Source organism: Corvus cornix, chromosome 13 (genome assembly GCF_000738735.6).
Source record: "Corvus cornix cornix isolate S_Up_H32 chromosome 13, ASM73873v5, whole genome shotgun sequence".
Lineage (NCBI taxonomy): Eukaryota > Metazoa > Chordata > Aves > Passeriformes > Corvidae > Corvus > Corvus cornix.
The window spans coordinates 12,815,737-12,830,877 of NC_046343.1; the positions used below are offsets into that span (position 1 = coordinate 12,815,737).

Below are 15,141 nucleotides of genomic sequence, written 5' to 3' on the forward strand. Positions count from 1 at the left end.
TGCCACAACCCAGATGCTGGCACAGGGCACCCTTCACTCCCAGATAGCTTCCCACCCTCCACAAGGAATTTCAGTGGTTTATTCCCTCCCCAGTAGCTCGGCATGAATGCTTCCTATGTAAGAAGCCAAGAAAAATACACTGAAAACCTTTGTGGTTTCTGAGAAACATAGCCAGGGCAAGGAAAGCCCAGCAGGTTTCTAAAGAAAGGCTTTTTCTGTGTAGTTAATGCTGTCACACCTCTTGCAGAAACAACGTGCAGGACGAGGTAACCACGAGAAGACACATTAATTGTATTAGTAGCATAATAAAGGCAATTCATCTGAAAATACATTAGTATGATAGTTCATGAACTGGCCTAAAGTAATGGTCTATAAAACCACTTAGCAGCAGCGCTATTGAAATTTATCTAAAAAGTAGCGCTTGATATCAAATAGCCTGTTTGGCAGCAATGGCTTGGGTATCATTTGTACATTGCAATAAATACGTTTATTCAGTTGATACTTGTGGAGAATACAGGAACAGGCTATAGGTTACCAACACATGGGTGAGATGGCTTTAGGGGATAAAAGGACAGCAGCCAGGGTCATGTTCTGGCATGGCTGTGAACCCACCACGAGGACCCTCCAGTTCTCTGGAACTTGTCTTTTCCCTGTGACTGCTCAAGCTCTCCCTCACTGAATTCAAATACGGTAACAGGTAGCAAACCACATCATGGGATATTATAGCAGAGTGCTTCATCCTTGGCTCCTGGAGAGCACACCACAACCCCCACTGCAGTCACTCCAACATCTGCAGGGAAAGAGGACATCCTCTGGAAGGGGAACCCACCTGCAGAGCAGTGCAGCACTGGTTTGACAGCTGGGACAGCCCAAGTGACATAGAAACAGGTTCTCCATGCCCCAGCCTCACCACGAATTTCAAGGACAAAGCAGCACAGACCTCATGGCAGAAGAGTGAGCGGCGCTGAATCTCAAGTGCGGGAATATATAGAACAACACCACTGCACAAGGAGTTGTGGTTGCCCAGCCTGTGGTTTCATAAGCAGCAGAAAAGCTGCTTAAAGACCAATGTTCATCCTCCCACACCCCTCCAGGAACTCATTCCCGTTTGCACATCACACCCCCTCCGTACTGGCACAGCTTTCCCCACGCCTGAGCGATTAACCAGATGGGGAAGGACTGATTTGGCTGAAGGGAAAGAAATCCATTTTTGCAAGGTGGGCTGAGATCCCCATCTGGCTCACCGTGCCACCACAGACACTGCTATGGCAAGGGGAGATGGCACCATCAGCTGGCACCCTTGGCAAAGACACTGCAGTGGGAACACAGGGCAAAGCTGGATACCACAGCCAAGTTGAACAAGGAGCCACTGAAAACTGAGCATCAAGCAGAGCTTCAGCAGAGAGCAGGAATGTCCTCCCCACACATCTGATGCGCACACATGTGAAGCCCCAATCTTCAACCACGCTCACCAGCCAGCACGTTAACTGCAAGCCCTTTGGGTTATTATTGAACCAATAGAGGGTTCAATAGTAATGCAGCATCTTACTGGGGTTTAGTGCACTGCAAGGACACGAGGGCAGGGGAAGCACAGAGTTTAAAGAAGCCACTTTCAGAGCTGTGTTCCAGCCAACGATCTGCAAGCAGAGCCAGCCCTGGAGAACTCTCTATTCCTTTCTACAAACATGAAAGATCTCATCCACAGCTAAAAATTAAGGACAGGTCTCCATTCTGCTTCAAACAACCACTGTTGCTACCCTACTACCCTCTCCCTGCCCAAAACAGACCCACGCTGGCACAGGCCTGATGGGGTGAGCCACTGCAGGGAGCTCAGTCTCGGAGTAAGCTGGTAACTCAAACTTCCCTTCCCAGGTTACTGTCCTGATGGAAGAGTTGAGACTGCACAGGGAGGGAGCAGCATGGAGATGAGCTCTGCTTCTGAAGTGTCCCCCAGGGCAGGTGCCAGTCCTGCTCGGAGAGAAAGATGAGCAGAGGGATGTCTGAGCTGCTGGGGCTGCACTTGCTCACCCTGGTACAGGAGCTGGCCTGCCAGGAACACACCGAGGGTGATGTGCACACAGTGCTCCCTCCAAAAGCCACAACTGAAGTCTGAGTGTTTTCAAAAACTGGTAATTCAAGGTTTTAGGAATAATTTCAGATACCTACTTCCATAATACAGGCATGCAAATAATTTTTAGATATTGGCAAGCAGAGGAATGCAGCTCTGCAGCTGCTTTGCAGAAGTGCCCTGAAGGCACCTGAGGCTTTTCCAAAAGCCCATGAAGGAGCACAATTTTAACAGCGAGCTCTGCACCCCAATGAATCGTAAAAAGGCCTAAGTGCTTGTGGTCCTGTTTTTCCAGGCTGCACTCCCACACAGCCCTGAAGGCACTGCTGGCTGTAGCTCAGACACTACTGAGCGAGTCCATTCCACCTGCCCTGTACCAACCATCCTGCAGCCACCCCACCTCTGGGCAAGAGTAAATCTCTTGGGGTAACACAGCAAAAAACAACTGCCCATCTCCTGTGCTTCAGTCCCACCACCTTGTGCTACCTGAAAAGTCTTTACCATGACATCTGTTGTCAGTCTTCACACTTAACTCTCCTGCCAGGCTGCTTTCTAAAAGCTTTTAGCTGCACTTACTGATTTCTTGGTTTTTCTCAGGGAAGCCAGCAGTCAAGGAACAGTCTGACTGGCACAGAGAGGAGCTGACCTGGCCAGGCACAATAGACCACATGCTGAATTCCAGCATTGTGCTATCCAAAATACCTGACACAGAACACAGGACAAGAACATTTAATACCTGAGAGGACATTCTCCATTTGAACAGCCTTCCTGCTACTCCTCAGCTGTTCCCCATTCTGTGGGGCTGATGTGCCCAGGAGCAGTTAAAGGTACTCCACCGCAGTTTTTTGCAGCTTCTTTCTCTCATATGTCTTTAAGTAGTCTCACTCATTTTGAATGATAATCTGGTCTCCTCCCACCATGCTTCCAGACTGTCTTTAGATATTCTGTACCACATAATGAGAACAGCCCTTACTCTATCACCCAGGTCCTGGGGATGGAACATGGTGGGATTCACAACACAATGACCCAGCTTCATCTTTCAGACAGAAAATTAATCAGATCCCCTGTTCCCAAGGGAATCCTTTTGCTTGGCTTGTTACCCAAATACCCAACCCACCTGACAACCAGCAGGGATCCTTGACCCCTGCTGAAGGTAGCAGACAAGAGAGAAAAGATCTTCAGGAACTGGGTATCTAACACACCATTAATGCAAATCCTCTGAACAGTTTTGGTTTCAAAAAGTTTAAGGCCCACTTCAACAACTCAGCTCACATGCTGGGGCTTCATATGGCCCACTGACAATTCAAAACTGGTTTTCATATAACTAGGAGTATCCATAAAATAAAAAGTTTCATTCTTTCACTTCACAGTCTCCAAATTAATTTGTCTGCCCTGTTCCACAAATAAAGCAGCACTCGGCAGCCAAATAGCTGCAAGTCAAGGATGTTTGGTATATGTGATGCTTTTCAAGGAGGATTTAAGCAGGCTTTATTTAAGCTGCTTTTATTTCACATCAAGCATACAGAACTAAAAACAGAGAGTCATCCTCCTCTAACACAGCCTTCAACCTTACATTCTACCTGCTCAGATACCAAACCCTGTCCCCCACCATAAATGCCACACAGGTACTACTTCATTAGAAATCCTTACGGTTAGCATTTCACAGTCGGAAATATTAATACAAAGTCAGATGTCATGTTGTGGCAAACTCATATTTGTATGTACAGGATGAGTTTGAGTTGAACCTGTCTTACGAGACCCAGGTCTGGGTGGCAAAGGTGGAATGCACTGCCTGTGTCTGCGTTATTAAACTTGGAGTGCCCCCAAGATCTGAGGTGTGAGTAGATACATTGGCCACGTCCAGCTTGGTGTCAAGGTAAGACCATCCCCACCTCATCCCAAACTCTTGGTTTCCACTGAATACAATTTTACTAAACTTTCAAGTGCAGTATCTATACAAATAATGGAAAAATAGATGAAAAATAATTTCACTGAATAAAACAAACTTCTGTAGAAATCAATGACCATGTTTTCCTTGATGGAATTTCCTGCCACTTAAGTATATTCAACTTTGTTACACCTCTTGTTTTGGGTTTTTCTCCCACAAACTGCAGTAATTACCCAAGAAAAAAGACAACATTCAGGTTCAGATAAGCCTGTTTCTCACAAGTGCCATTCCAGTTCCAGGTCTTTTAATCTGCTTTCATAAGTTTTTCTCTGCTGCTTTTGTGGAGAAGACCCACAGAGGCACCTGAAACACTCATCAGACAGCCGTACACGGCCAGTAACAAACAAATGCTTCTCTACTTCTCCACTCGTTTAGACCTTGCTACTGAGTTGAGAGATGAAACTCAATCCAGTGTCCCTACAAAAATCCATGAAATTCCTGACTGTTTTCTCTCCAGTGTAGGTGTTGTCTCCCAGCAGAGCCAGCAGCCCCAGGGAGCCCCTCACCTTTCCCCCGGGGCAGCAGAGCCCTGCCCTGCCCAGCCCACGAAGCATCACATGGGAGTGGGCACAGGGCACATCACCAGATTAAGATGCCTCGCTCTCCCCCAAGCAGTCTGTGCTATCTCCTAGCAGCTTCCAAATTGTCACAGTGCTGAGAATTTGAGCAACTCATTTTCAGTCAGAATCAGGAACGTGCTCTGTCACTACAGGTTTTCACTCCTCCACTCAGGTCCAGCTGTCGCTGAGGGGATGAAGGCACGCTCTGCACAAGCAGCTTCACTGTGCTGGTCCTGGGACCTCAGCAGAGATTTCACAATGGCAAATATGATGTTTTCTTGGGAGATGCTGGTGCCAACAGCAGCTTCTTGCCTCCAGTTATGTAAGTGTTCAGCTCTGATCGTTTCCTTTTTGACAGAATTGTTTACCTCAAAGGAGCTAGAAAGGAGGTGCATGGAAGACAAATCACAGGCAGCACAAGCAATTAGTGACTTATTTTTGTCACACTAAGGCCCCAGTTCATGGATGACACCCTGAAAGAATACAGAAGCCAAACTCAGGCTTATACTCACTGAATTGTTCAGATGGATAGCCTGGTATGTCCCAACAAGCCTCCAATTTATTTCTGCAGTTTTCAGTTTCCAAAATTCATGCATGATCCTATCTCCATAAAGAAAACTGACAGGGTATCAAGAGTGCTTTAGAAGACACATGTGCTTTTTCTAAAAAAGAGAATATTCTATATAACCAAGATTAATTTTTATATTCTGGCTGGAAAACTTTGTATTTGGAAAAAACCAGATGATGTGTCATGACCAGCAAGCTATTCCTGTTATGAATAAAAACCCCTCTGCCTTCATGGGGATGTTTGTGCATTTTATGCTGAAGACCTGCACTACCACCATGAACAATAACTTCCCAAATCAGAACAAGTGACCACTAGATTCATAACTGCTGCATTGAGCTGTTCTGTGGGTCAGCACTGCGAGGCTCTGGCCATGCAGAAGGACACCACACCTGCATGTTACACAAACAGCAACATCTCTCATGAGCTTATCCCTGCAGTGATGGCAACTTCAACCTCCCAAATGCAGCCCTTATTCAGCCACATCTCTCACATTGAAGCTGTAGGCTCAAACTGTAGGTTCACACTCAAACACAGCAAGGGGGCTCAGCCTGGAGACAGGATGTCAGAGCCCACGCAGGTCTTGTGCATCTGCTGGACCATCTGAATTCAACTACCAAGAGCCCTTCCAACCTCAGCGTCTCTTTCCACTCTTGAGGCAGAAAACTCTGTGAAGCTTCCCTAAAATCATTGAGAAAGAATTAAAGAACAGCTTTCTGGCACTCTCTGAACCACAGCACACATTTCAGACCCTAGGGACACACAGTCAGAGCAGATATAATAACTAGGCTGTGGCCTCAGAGCATGGCTCTTCAAACCCCAAACTATGCCAGCACAGGTTCCAATTACCAACCTTAAGTTAACAAGCAATGCAAGAAGGGGCAACCTTTTAACAAGTTAATTTTTGCCACAACTCTGTGTTAAATAAGAAAAAGGTTGTTATAAATTAGTCCACTTTATCAACTGGCAGAAGAATTTGCCACGGCTGCAAAATTGATTCTTGCTTAGCTTGCAAAAACTCACTGATGGCTGGCAATAAAGGGAAAAGGAAACCTGGGGATTTTTGTTCTGATCTTCCTCAGCACTCAACCTGTAATAAAAAGTGCTGTTTATGCTAAAGAGTCAGAAATAACCAGAATCTGACCCCACTCAAACTGCTTTTTCATTCCTAAATTGATATGCTGTTATGCAATACTCTTCAGTGCTTTTAGCTGACCACATCTTCAAAACCTAGACCTTCATTAACAATTTAAAACTGTCAGAAGTGCACAAATACTGGAGCTGTTGGAGCTGACACATGTGTTTAGAAAAAAAAAATGAGACTCCCTGTAATTAGGGGGTTGATGAAAATCTACTTAAACATGGAGCAAATGGACAGCCTTGTATTATCAGAGACTAAATACCATATTCTGTCTCAGTTGCATGCTCAGCGCAGCAGTAACTAAGGACTACGTAACAAAAACTTCTGTGTTTTAAGAATGGAAAAAGTTTTCCACAGTTTTCTCTTTTTGCAAAAACTACTAGAAGCACCCACTGAAGCAAAGGAGAACACAAGTGTGAAGACTCTTCAAAGGAAAATGTTTTCTAAGCTTCCTACAAAAACTCCTTCAGAAGTCCTTTCGCAGTCCTCCACTTTGATTCAGGAACACTGTCACTCTTAGCTAAAACTTACAAAGCAGTTATTTTTTAAAGAAAAAAGTAACAAACCCCACAGGGGATGAGGCCGAGATTTTCACTCCATGCTCAGGGCAACTTCAGCAACACCTCCCAGCTCTAAACAATGAGTTACTCTCACAGGAAGAATTGCACCATCACCACACGCCCTCAGACAACTCTCAACTTGCAGCTCCACCAACACACACCGTGAGTTTGGAAGGGGGAAGGGGGGAATTCACAAAAACAAACCCCAGAAGAAGGAGCGAGCATGAATGGGATGTACAAGCGTGGTTTGGAGGAGTTAAGCATGTTTTAGTGCCTGCACTAAAGGCAGGATGCTCTGCCAGCCCATCTCCTCCAGGCTGCAGACACTGGGAATACAGGGCACTGACAGATGAGAACTTTGCAGCTTCTCCAGAAGAGCAAAGCAAGCAATAATAAAAACACAGTGGTGTGATGAATTTTTGGATGCTTCCCAGAGCTCCTGCACGGCCATAACCCCCCCTTCTATCAAGTACAAACTCGCTAAGGGTGCACCACAGTGCATGAGAGTCAGAGCTAACCATGATCTATCTGCCTGGGCAGGAATCCTTTCGAGTCACTGCCTTTACACATAGGTGACCAATTAAAGCAACTTCCGTTAAAAAAAAAAAAGGTCACTGTCCCACCCACATTCACATTCCGTAAAAGCAACATGAAGGAACCAGGTTTGAGAAACAGGAGTCACTGCTTGGATGGTCTTGCCGGAAAAGAAAAAGATTTTAATGTAGTAACACGGCCATTTACTAAGTAGAAACCAACCTACATCTGATTAAAGATACATTTTTCTCTCTCCACCCCTTCTTTTCACCCCCAGAAACAGGAAACATCACAAACCAACAGAACAAAAACCAGATGAGCTAAAAAATCCTGTTCCATTGGCTTTGCACCAGCACTTTGCCTCTGGTTCTGCTGAACACTGCATCTTTCACTGACAGCCATTGACTTTTCCCTAGGTCCACAATAATATTCTCTTAATCAAATAACCATATTCAAATTGTCTTAACCAATTCTGTAAACTAAGTAAACCAGCTTAGAGCACCTGACGCTGAAGTACTGATGCATAAAGACCAGAAATTAACTTTTTTTCTTTGAGGTTATAAGCTTTGAACCCTGCACAACTATTCTGCATTATTCTGTTTTGCTACAAATCAGCCCTCTAGCTCTTTTTTTTTTTTTTTTTTTTTTGTGCTACTCTTATTGGATTTTACATAATTATTTTTTCTCCCTAACCCCCAGCTAGGAGAAAACGGAAAAAACCCACTCTCACAACCATACTGCACTCCTCTCTGTACCCATACAAAGTAAGGAGGTTGTGATTGAGGACCCCACCAGCAATGGGAAGTGTCATGAAGTAACAAACACAGGCTATGCCCATTGTCCAAAAAGCTTCCCCACATCTCCTCTTCCAGGATGCCCTGTTTAATGTTACTTAGGAAATGAGTTTCCAGCTGCAAGGGCGGTGGTTTCTAGTTAAACACATCTTCCAAAGAGTGGAAGTGGCAGGAACTACAAAGCCATACTTTGTACCAAAATTCAAACCACTCCAGAGCCTCTCATAGAGCCAAACCAGATTCCTGCTTTTCACTCAAAAAATACTCCATATCTTTCATTTTACTTGTAGCTTGTATGAAGTTGTTTGACTCACAAGGCTTCTAAATTTAAAAGCCATGAAGTCATCAGCTGAATGTGATGACGGGAGAGCTGCTCTGCACCTGCAGCCAGGACTGCCAGAGCCAGCAGCCACGGGGGCTCCTGCCAGCACTGGGCACATGTGCAGAACAGTCCAGGCTCCAACTCCTGCCTCAGGAAGCTCCTACACTGCTGGACCTTGGCAGAGAACCCCAGGGAAGCAATGCTACTTGTTTGCTCTTCTCTCGTGGTTTTATTGCTTGTTTTACTGCCTGCCTGTTGCTTTCCCTTTTAGGGATGGCTTTACATGCTGCCACCACCCAGGAAAAAGGTGGGGGAGGATATGAGGACAGGAAGGTAAATGATGATAAGTGATTTTAGGGATCAGTAAAAAGAAAAGTGGCAGGGGTCGATAATTACAACCAGAAAACCAGAAGGAGACACCAAACACCATCCTAGAGCATCCATCGCTCCACAAAGGCATCAAAGGAGCCAGAGGATACTGCTCAACAGTGCAACAAGCAGAGCTCCTGCTTTATTCCCTCCTTCAGTAGCTGGTAACAGTCAGCTCAGACAAGACCAGCTGAAGGACTTGTAACTTAGGGCCTCAGACAAGGACTAGACTAATAAAAAGCTGATGGGACCAGTGCAACCAAAACCTCATGATGAGGGTCACGACAGGACAGACCTCTCAGCTATGGCAATCAGAACACAGCAAGCCCTCTGTGTGCCACTTACAGTTCATTGTTCAACTTCTCACCTTTTAAATGAATAAATAATTGAAGTTTCAGGATGCTTAGGCCCCAAAACATCTGGACATCAGGTACTGGTTGGAATGAACTGTATGGTTAGTAAGTGAAGTTATTACAGGATGTGTCACCTGCACACATGTCCACAGCCCATCATGAATTATCCAAGACCAGGAGCAACTCTTCAGCACTGAGCAGCGAGACTCTCTAGGTCTTTAAGCCATGCTAAAAGAGATTAGTTTTACAAGTATACATTACAAGGACATACCTGCAAGAAAGAGGGCAAAAACTGACAGCTTGTACATCTTGATTAGTTGCACTCACACCCACTTTCACCTTCTTGCTTGAGCATACCAGAGCTCTGTCCTCTGCTGTTCAACAACGCTGGCTCTGAATTCAATATTCCAGTCAATTAAAAACAACATTTACCCACCTACAGCTTCAGCTGGAGATCTCAAGAGCACTTTGCTAAGATGAATAGTGACCTGCTCAGTGTTACGCAGGTTAAACACCATTTTATAGGCACACAGCTCAGCCCTGTTTACATGAAAAATTCAACTGACCTTTGTGGCTCTGTAAAGCTGCATTGCTAGTGCAGCCCTTGTGCAGACCATTTATTTAAGTGGATCTTCTGTGTTCAGGTTGTATCAACCAGAGAAGGATACAGAAAAAGAATCTCCCTGTTAGAGCCTTAGATCTGCATAGATATCACCTCTGCAAGTGCCCAGAATAAAGTGAATGAGCCCTTGGGGGAGTGGGAACAGCAGTGGAAGGGGGAGCATGGAAAACCACACAAGCCATCAAGGCCACATGTTCCTGACAGCATTGACTCTTACTGACTTAAATGAAAGGCCACAAACTTAGTTTTTACCTAAATGCCCTCTTGACCTTCTGCTGAACAACAGCAACGACAGAACTGTGGGGCCTACACCCTCTCCTCAGTTCCTTTAGTTAACCTCCAGGTAAAAAAAAAAAATAATTTTTTCTCCTCCTGATCCTTCAGCACCTACCCACCTATTAAGCTCATCAGCTTCAGCCTCTTTCTTGAACTAGCTATTGAAGGCTACTCCAGAACACAGTGCACCAATGGTGCCTCTTCCACCTTAACTTGCACCAACACCTCATTTGCTCCACAACAACTCATTTGCTCCCTAACATCAGTTCCACACAGAAATTCTTCTGAAGCATATACAGTCACGTGCAGATCTATTCCATAATAGGGCACTGATTGCTGAGAAACTGGGTGTTCTTTGGGAAAAACAGCACACCACAAGCTGAGCATCTCATATGATGCTCAATGCATCCCTACCTGCCACACTGGTGCCAGCTCCCTGTCTGCTTTGCTCTCAAGCCCCTCACTGTCAGGCGTTCCACTCACTCTGGGGCTGTGACACACATCAGCACTCCTCTGCCTTTGTGCCATTCCACGCACTGAAGCAGAGCTGCCAGAGAACCAACTGGCATCCAGCTTGGTTTCACAGGCACTGCTCTACTCTCTGCCTTAGTAATGGTTATTCCTTCAGCTCCAGCTGGCCTCGTGTTTGCTTTTTCCATCCCTGAGTTTATCAGAGAACGGTTTGGGTTGGGAGGGACCTTTAATATCATCTCATTCCACCCCTGCCATGGGCAGGGACACCTTCCACTATCCCAGGCTGCCCCAAACCACGTCCAGCCTGGCCTTGGGCACTGCCAGGGATCCAGGGGCAGCCACAGCTGCTCTGGGCACCATGTGCCAGGGCCTGCCCACCCTCACAGCCAAGAATTTTTCCCACTATTCCATCTAACTCTGCCCTCTGTCAGTTTGAAGCCGTTCCCCCTTGTCCTGGCATTCCAGGCCCTTGTCCCAAGTCCCTCTCCAGCTCTCCTGGAGCCCCTTTAGGCACTGGAAAGGGCTCTAAGGTCTCCACAGAGCCTTCTCTTCTCCAGGCTGAACAATCCCAGCTCTCCCAACCTTTCCTCCCAGCAGAGCTGCTCCATCCTTTGATCATCCTGGTGCTTCCTCTGGACTGGCTCCAGCAGCTCCAGGTCCTCCCTGTGCTGGAGCCAGCTCTGCAGGTGGGGTCTCACCTGAGTAGAGGTGAAGAATCCCTGCCCTCAACCTGCTGCCCACACTGCTTTGCATAAACCCAGGATACAGGCATAGATCTCTGAATTTAAAGCCTTTCAGAAGAGGCTCTTGGGAGTCTAACTGATTAATAAGTAGCTGTCTTGTAAATTAGAGAAATTACAACAGAAGGGAATGTCAGACTGGGGGAGAATTTCACTTTGCAAACTGTGTTAGTTTAGATCTGTGTATTGAATAATTTCTATCACTTCACAAAGCATGGGGAAAAAAGGTTACTCCTCTAATTCCACCAGAGACATCTATAAACACATAGCAAAGGACTAACAGATGTTTTCTGTAGTACATCTGGGATTAACAAGCAAAAATATGTAATCATATTGAGAGAAAAGATAGCTGGCTCTTTAAATCCATCAGTCACAAGGAATTATGAATCATATTTAAGTATCAGATTTGCCAATAGAAGAGTCTGGACTAACCTCCTGCACACCAGAAATCATAGTTACACCCATTCTCACCCTGACTAGCAGATAAGGAGTCTCAGTCATTCGAGGAGAACAATCCCACTTCCAGTTGCAGTGACCACATTCCTCCTGTGACTCCTTCACCTCAGTAAATCCATCTGCACCCAGTTCTGCTTCATGACACAGCAGGCCACTCTCAGCACTTGTCTTTCCAGAGGAGCTCATCCAGTGAGGGTGCTAGCATACAATTTTGTGGTAGCTCTATTTTAAATCTCATTTGCTGGATTAAAATAGTATGGAGTTAAAAGTAGTAATTATCAAACATCTGCACTTTCTCTAAAGCTGCAACGCTGTTTAACCAATGCACAAGCTATAAACTCACTGAATGGAGCTATTCCAGATTAGCTGTGAAACAGTTCGGGTGAATTCCCAGAGCAGTAACAGATCCCATTCCTCAAGGTCATATTCAACGAACTTCTGCAGCACCAGATTTGGAGTGATGTCCAGTTAAGGCACAGCAGCAGGAAGTCCCATCCCTGGAAGCATTCAAGGCCAGGCTGGACAGGGCTCGGTGCAGGGTTTGGGCAGGAAGGTGTCCCTGCCCATGGCAAGGGGAGTGGAACCAGATGAGCTTTAAGGTCCCTTTCAACCCAAACCAGTCTGTGATTCATCATTATGTTGAGTGACTGCCTCATAAGGCACTGTCCTTACAAAATGACACTCAGTCCTCTTTTATTCATCATGTTTCCTTTAGTGTCCAGCAAAGCTGAGAGACCAGTAAAAGAGAACCCAGCAAGTCCTTGAACAGAAACACCATGGCCACGTGGGCCCTTGCTCCAGACCAGACCCACTGCCCACTATGATGAGCAGGCTGGTTTGGCCACTGAGTATTTTTGTGATCTTAACTAATTCTCTGCATAAGAAAGGTCATTTAGAAATCAAATAGTAACAGCAGATGTAAATTAAAGGCAGGGCTGACGTCCCACTAAAGTGTATTTCCAGCTCATAAACATTTCTACTAATGTGGATTCCTTTGCAAGATCAGTTTCTCAATCTTACAGCTGCAGAAGGAAGATATTCATGCTTCTGAAAAAACACAAATTACTTTTCTATTACATCTGCCAGTTAACTTTATCAGACCAACAGAAGCCCTATGAAGAAGCCGCACGTTAATGTCTGTCCTTACACATGTCAGCACAGAAATGCTGATGTTTCAAAGCTTGAAAATTCATTGTGAGGAAAGTATTTACATTCGTATTTTAAAGCATCGATTTGAGCACGGGATTTCTAATCTCTGCCCACTGCTCTCCCCCCAGCCACCTTGTGTAAACTTTTAATCTCTGAGGCAGAGGCCTATTATTAGAGCTGGCTGAAAAAAACCCTAAAGACTGAAGGCACATTGTTTGTTATGGAAAAGGTTAGGGCAAAGCCTTTCTAAAAACAAAGCCTACTAAACCTTTGTCTGTTTCTGCTGAGAAAAGTCAAAACATTTCCGTGATGTTTTAGAAACTGTTTCTTTGTAAATGAAACACAGTGAGTCAACATCAAAGCATGTCCTTTTAAACAAAATGTTTCAATTCAGAAGGGGTGAAATAAGTACAACAAAACACTTAATGTGGCCTTGGTGCCCCAAGACAGAGCAAAGACTGCACCTAGCGTAAAATGAGCTGGGCTTTCACCTTCATCAACACAATCCTGAACTACAAACTAACCCAGGAACTGAAATAAACAACCGCAGAGCCTTTAGCTGGTTCAAAAGCCCTGAGAGCCTGGTGTAGCCAGCAGGACTGAGGAGTGCAGCCTTCTCCCAACTCCCCAGTCCCAGTGCAGGAAAAACACAGGAAACCAGTAACTCAAGCACAAGTAACTGAAGCACCCAGAAAACACCTTCTGCACAACTCCCATCCCAAAAAAACAATAGACAAAGACAAACAAAGGGGGAAGGGCAGCAAAGAGCTCCCAGACTAGTTCAATACAGATAGCCCAGACACGCCTGGAGTCATAACTCCGAAAGCTGGGATGAGGACACGGTCATGAGGCTCACAGCCCGGCTGGGTGAGGGAGTGATCGATGACCCTCGCCAGAAGGCACCTCCTGGGCAGGGCTGGCAGGCCAAGGGCAGACAGGCAAGGAACCGTGCCTTGATCACATCCAGCTCTTCACTAGACATAACTGGAACACACACTTTCCTGCAAACTTTCGGCCCGAAAGATTTTAGGCATTTTGAACTGGTATGAGCAGTGAATAAAAGCCGGGTGACCCACGCTGCCCAGGGACCCCACGGCCACAGGCGGCAGACACAGGGGTCACACATAACCCAGGAGCTGATACTCTCTCCCCACTTTTCGTCTAGGAAAAAGTAGCGCGAAACTTTTCTGTCAGCGAAGGAGAGGCTCTCGCCTTCCAGCACAGGAGCGGATTAGAGGTGGGAGTCGGAAAACGTGGCGGAGCCAGGCGGAGGCGCGGGGCGTTCCCGGCTGCTCGCGTATGGGATCAGCAGCGCGGCCGGGGCGGCAGGGAGGGCTCGCCCGAGCAAACTGGGGCTCCGAAAGGCACGGAGCGCTCCCGGGGGCTCCCGGCAGTGCCCGGCCTGCTCGCAGCCGGGGAGCGGCGCCGGGGCGGCCCCGGCGCGCGGGGAGGGGCCTGGACACCGCCCGCCGCACGAAACTTGCCGGGAGCCGGCCCGGCCGCGCTTCTCCCCCGGCGAAACGCGCTCGGCGGCCCCGAGCGCCGCGGGTCCCGCCGCTCCCACGCGGGCCCCGGCGCAGCGCGGCCTCCCCAGCCGGGCCCGGCGGCCGCCCAGCCGCTCCGCTCCCGTCCCCCGCTCCCGCGTCCCTCCCGGGCGCTGCGGCAGCCGGGCCCGGCCCGGCCCACCGCGCAAAAGTTTCCAAGTGCGAGACCCGCAACTTTTACCGGGTGAGAGGCTGGCTGGGGATGGCGGCCGCCGCCCCTGGCTGCGCTCCGGCCCGCCCGCTTTGTCCCGTCCCGCGGAGGAAATGGGCTCTTCCGGCGCCTCCCCGCCCGGCCCGGCCGCCCTTCCGGCACCGCCCGCGCGCCGCCCCCGCGCCCTCCCGGCGCCGCCCCGCCCGCAGGTGAGGACGGGACGGGAACGGGACAGGGACAGGGATGGGACAGGGATGGGACAGGGACGGGGATGGGACAGGGATAGGACAGGGACAGGGACAGGGATGGGACAGGGATAGGACAGGGACGGGGACAGGGACAGGGACGGGACAGGGATGGGACAGGGATAGGACAGGGACGGGACAGGGACAGGACGGGACAGGGACAGGGATGGGACAGGGATGGGACAGGGACAGGGACGGGACAGGGACGGGACGGGACAGGGACAGGGACAGGGATGGGACAGGGACGGGACGGGAACGGGACAGGGACGG

The 15,141-nt window shown here is 47.7% G+C and overlaps 1 protein-coding gene across 1 annotated transcript in view; it reads right to left on the reverse strand.

Moving 5' to 3' along the window:
* CTNNA1 (catenin alpha 1) overlaps window positions 1–14,762 on the reverse strand; it is a 119,872-nt gene extending 105,110 nt beyond the window's left edge. The window contains exon 1 of the mRNA XM_039559897.1: window positions 14,657–14,762. The gene's annotated coding sequence lies outside the window, so the exon portion shown is untranslated. The remainder of the gene's footprint in view (window positions 1–14,656) is intronic.
* Between the last annotated feature and the right edge of the window lie 379 nt (window positions 14,763–15,141).